Here is a 5,468-nt window from a genome sequence, read left to right as displayed (position 1 = left end):
TGTGAGGTGTATCTCAATGTGGTTTTGATTTGTATTTCCCTGATAATTAGTGATACTGAGCACATTTTCATGTACCTATTAGCCATATATCTGTATGTCTTATTGGAAAAATGTTTATTCATTTGATATAGTCCCACTTGCTTATTCACTTGTTTATTTTTGCTTTTGTTTCCTTTGCTTTTGGTGTCAATTTCAAAAAAAAAGTCATTATCAAGACTAATGTCAAGGAACTTACCACCTATGTTTTCTTCTAGAAGGTTTATGGTTTCAGGTCTTATGTTCAAGTCTTTAATCCATTTTCAGGTAATTTGTATATAATGTAAAATAGGGGTTGTGTTTTATTCTTTTGTGTGTGGCTGTCCAGTTTTCCCAACACCTTTTATTGAAGAGACTTTTTTTTCACCATTGCACGTTCTTGGCTCCATTGCTATAAATTATTTGACCATATGTGAGTGGATTTATTTCTAGGCTCCTCTTGTTTTCCGTTAATCTATGTGTCTGTTTTTATGCTAATACCATAGTGTTTTGATTACTAAGCTTTGTAATATAGTTTGAAATCAGGAAGTGTGATGCCTCTAGCTTTGTTCTTTCTCAAGATTGCTTTGGCTTTCGGAGTCTTTTTTGTGCATTGAGTAGTATGGTCATTTTAACAATAATAATTCTCCAGTTTCTTTCATCAATGTCTTATAATTTTCATTGTGCAGGTCTATCACTTCCTCCAATAAATATATACCTAGTTTGTTTTTTTTTTTTTTTGGTAGAGTTGTAAATGAGATTGTTTTATTAATTTCTCTTTCTGATTGTCTTGTTGTTGTTATTGTGTAGAAACACAACAGCTTTTTTATGTTGATTTTGTATCCTACAACTTTACTCAATTTGTTTATTAGTTCTAACAGATTTTTGGTAGAATCTTCAGGGTTTTCAATACATAATATTATGTCATCTGCAAATAGTGACAGTTTTACTTCTTTCTTTCCTATTTAGATGAATATTGTTTTCTTTGCCCAAGCTGCTTGACCTGTGGCTCAGACCCATCCCTGGCATCCTCACCCATGTTGGACCCAAGGCCTAACCAGATGCTGCAGAGCCAATGCCAGTCCCAGCCCTGTGAGAAAGCCATTTCCCACAGCCCCTGCCAGGAGCACCATGGGCACTTCCCACCTCCAATCTGAGGATGTGTGGGAACTTATGGACAAGACAGGCTTCTCAGCAGACTAGATCCAGCAGCTCCAGTGGAGGTTTAAGAAGCTGAGTGGAGATCAGCCCACCATTCCTAAGGAGAACTTCAACAAAGTTCCAGGCCTGGAACTCAACCAAATACGATCCAAATAGCCATCTGCCTTCTTTGACAATATGAACATGTGCAAGGGGCTCAGTGGCCTGGCCCAGGAGATTAATTCGAGAGCTTCCTGATTACCACGTCTTACTTCCAACCCATGGAGGAGGAGCAGGTGCAGGTGCACTGAAAAGAAGCTAAGAGTTTTGTTCTGCTTGTATGACTCAGACAGGGAATGATGTATCAGGCTGGAAGACTATCAAAATGTGGTTGAGGAGCTTCTCTCCAGAAACCCTCACACTGAGAATGATTCCACTCACTCCTATGCAGAGGGGGCGATGTTGGAGTCAGCCAGAATCTGCATGGGGCAGGTAGAGCCTGATCAGGTGTCTGAAGAGATCACCTTTGATGACTCCTTGAAGCTCTGGCCATGGGGTAGACAGCAAGACCAACATGCACGTCTCCTTCTTTAGCATGGAAACCATCACCTTTTGTCACTGACCCACTGCCTACCCCCTGAAGAAACTACACTTGCAATGGGGCAGCCTCCCTGGGTGGCCTGGAGTAGCCGGCATCTTTTTGCTACAGATTTGTTGTTGATATGTTCTTATTATATATACATATTGGATATGTGTGTTGGCTATGGAAGGGTTGACAAGAGGAAGACAGATAATTTGTCTTTTAGTTTAGAGGATGCTGGGCCATGATAAGCCAAATTCAGACCTAACCAGTAGGACTGCACATTTTCCAGAGATCCTAGACTTTGAGTAGGATACAGTAACTGGATGGGACATTGAGGTTGATTCCCTGAAAAAAAGGCAAGTACATTCAGATGCATGAGAAGGAGGTTACAAATGGGTATTTAAGAAAAGAAAAGTGTAGACTATAGCAGTGTCTACTATATGTCCCCTAATATATTTTTTCTTCTATATTAATAGAATTTTTAGTTGAGCACTTGGCTCCCCATGGAAAGACTACATTTCTCCAGATTACCTGCAGCTGAGAGTGATCATGTGTCTAATTCTGTTCCATAGCATAGGAGCAAAAGTTACATGTACAATTTCTAGTCAGTACCCTTAACACAAATAACCATGTCTTTATATTTCTTCCTTCTGTAGCTGGAATGGGGATAAAATGGCAGCAACTGGAATAAGCATTTCAAACCAGAAGATGAAAGCTAGGTATTGAGGGTGACTAGCATCAAGGTAGACCAAGCCTGGGCCCCTGATGACTTTATGGAGGAAAGCCTTGAACATAGAGGATTTTTTACAAGAAAGAGAATTAAATGAGATATAATCTTTCATAAGAGTTAATCTCTTGTGAACTATGACCGTCTGTTTCAATGGCAAAACCCACATCCTAAATAATACTATCAGATTTTGCAAATTAAATTGGTTTACTATGTGGCAGGTAAATTATTTACAAATTATATCTATGATAAAGAAAAAAAAAAAAATGCCTTCAGATAGATGGGCAAGAAGAAGAAATGTCCACAAAGAAAACACAATCAGTCTGGCTTCAAAACCAGATGATTATGGGGTATATTCTCCAAGTTGTTTTGTCCAAAGGATGATTCAAACATTTTATAATCAGTAAAATTGTTGTTTGTATATGAAGGAAACTAGAAAACATTCTCATCTATGAAGGGGCTAGAAAACATATTACTCACATTACTCCACCAAGTTTTTTAATTATAAATATACTTACTGTTATGTGAATATGATTTGTGTCACCCTCAAAATTCATATGTTGAAGTCCTAAACCGCAGTGCCTCAGAATGTTTAGGAAAATGAGATCGTTACCCATGTAGTTAGTTAAGATGAGGTCATACTGGGTGGTGTAGGCTCCTAATCCAATGTGAATGGTGTCTTTATAAAAAGGGGACGTTTGGATACACACACACACACACACACACACACACACACACGGGAAGAACATCATGTGAAGATGAGGGCAGAGACTGGAGTAATACAGCAGGAGCCCAGGAACACCAGACTGCCAGGTGGGATAGAGACATAAAACAGATCCTTCACAGTTCTTAGAAGGAACCAACCCTGCCAATATCTTGATCTCAAACTCCTAGCCTCCAGAAATGTAAGACAATGCATTACTGTTGTTTAAGACACCTAGTCTGTGGTACTTTGTGACAGCAATCCTGGCAAAGTAATACATTTACTTAATTGAGATAGTAAAAAAAGTAAAGAACTAATGAATGGAAAATCCATCATATAAAAGGACTAATTATGAATACTAAAACCAGTTAAACATGGAAATACTCTTTAAACGATTGTGAATAAGGCTACAAAATAGAATGCAAATATCAAAATGTTATCTTGAAAGACAAGACAAAATATGTATGTGTGCATGTGAATGATAGATCAATTACCTTTATCAACTCCAATTTCCTTTGAAATGTTTCCCCCTAACTCAGAAATCTTCCTCCATAAGTACATAAACATAGAAATGTAAATATTTCTTTCACGAAACATGAGTATATCAGTACACTAAACTGAAACAGCATTTACTCAGTAATAAAGCTCGTGGTCACTGGAAATGCACTTTGAGTTTAAAAAAAACTGAAAAGTTAATAAGTTGGACATGTGACCTTTATGATTTTTGACTCTGTATCAGAACTTTAAAAGTAAAGGCTTAAATTTTAAATGTTGGTCTTTGAAATTATTTTTAAAGGGTAATGTATAACTGAATGTACAACTATTTTATTCATGCTTGATTTATACAGCAGATTTAACATTTATTCAACAAAGCTTTGCATATAATAAGAGTATACATGATGCTTTAAAAAGCTTACTAAATACCACTTAAATTGAAAAAAGTGTGTTGGGATTCAGTTCCAATATTTAGCTCATTCCACACTATGGTTTTCTCCACCTAAAATAGCCTTTATTTGAACTGAAAAAAAAATTTATAAACTTTATACAAATATTTTATTTTATGTATGTATTTATAATAAAAAATTAAAACATGGTGGTTAAATTATTTCCTCTCACCTTTTGCATGAAGCAATGTATTTTTTTTTTTTTTTTTGGCCAGTTTTTGCTTCAACTCTGAGTTTCGTTTCTTTGATATTCTTTCAAATGTAAGTAGATTCTTCTGGCAGTTCCTAGTGACAGAGTAACTTATTTCTGCAGTAGCAATATTTTGTTATTCTACTAAGCTCATGCAGTAACCTGAAACTGTTCAACTGAGTCTACTCTAAATATAAGTACCTCATAACTTTCAACTTTTTATAAGCCTGAAAAGTTCAGAATTTTTTTCCTTTCGTGGCCACTCAGGAATTCTCAAAACCCGAAACTTACAATCACTTTATACTTTAAACAAAAAGCTTGGCAGGGTTTTCATAATGTTGGTAAAACAAAAATTTAAAATATAGTGTTTGCAAGTTTTGCTCAAGACCAGATGACAGCATTAAACAATTAAAAAAAAAAAAACAGTTTTAGTTAACGAATCATCATTGTCACTTCCGAAAGGGTCGTATAACTTCAGATAACAAAAGATTTACTGTGCTTATGTGAATGTTAATTTTCTAAAGATTTGCTACCATGCAAGGTAAAATTTATTTGGAAACTACTATGAAATAACCCAGTCATATCTTTATCCTTATGTTGATCGTTCTTATTTAATGAACATAATAAAAAGCCATATTTTAAGGATTATTAAATTTTAAGTGGGGAAGTTACTGTCTGTATGGAGGGGAGAGAGTTTGTTTTTAAAGGAAGGCTTTTAGTTTTGAGTGATTTTTTTTTCTTTTTTAAAAGAGATATCTTTATTTTGCCACAATAGGAAAAATTGAATTTTCCAGGGAGAACACCACTCCATTATGTATTTCGTTACTCCATTCTGTGGTTCCAGGAGGTACTTGTTTGAATTGCAGAGTTATTACCCTAATTTTTAACTTTTTTGTTAATGTGTATGATATTGACTGGGTTAGTGGTCAGGGTTAATATCCCCATTTCACTGAAAGAAAACTGAGAGACAGGATATTCATATTCTGGCTGTTAATAAGAATTAAATGTTATTTTTCATATTTGTATCACTGCAATTTGATCACTTTGCATCATTCTATTTTATTTTAGTTATAGTTGATTTGTTAATAGCTTTAATTCCATTTATGCACTAAAGGGTAGACTTACATTTCCCAGAATGAAGAACCATTTAGATCCATTCAAAGCAT

The 5,468-nt window shown here is 35.4% G+C and overlaps 1 pseudogene; it reads left to right on the top strand.

Annotated features, from left to right (window-relative positions):
• Nucleotides 1–1,146: 1,146 nt before the first annotated feature.
• On the top strand, nucleotides 1,147–1,777 carry LOC133077333 (calcineurin B homologous protein 3-like; annotated as a pseudogene).
• Nucleotides 1,778–5,468: the final 3,691 nt, after the last annotated feature.

This window comes from Eubalaena glacialis, chromosome 17 (assembly GCF_028564815.1).
Source record: "Eubalaena glacialis isolate mEubGla1 chromosome 17, mEubGla1.1.hap2.+ XY, whole genome shotgun sequence".
In the NCBI taxonomy this organism is placed as follows: domain Eukaryota; kingdom Metazoa; phylum Chordata; class Mammalia; order Artiodactyla; family Balaenidae; genus Eubalaena; species Eubalaena glacialis.
Note: the sequence above shows the minus strand (reverse complement) of the source record. Positions and strands in the feature narration are given on the sequence as shown.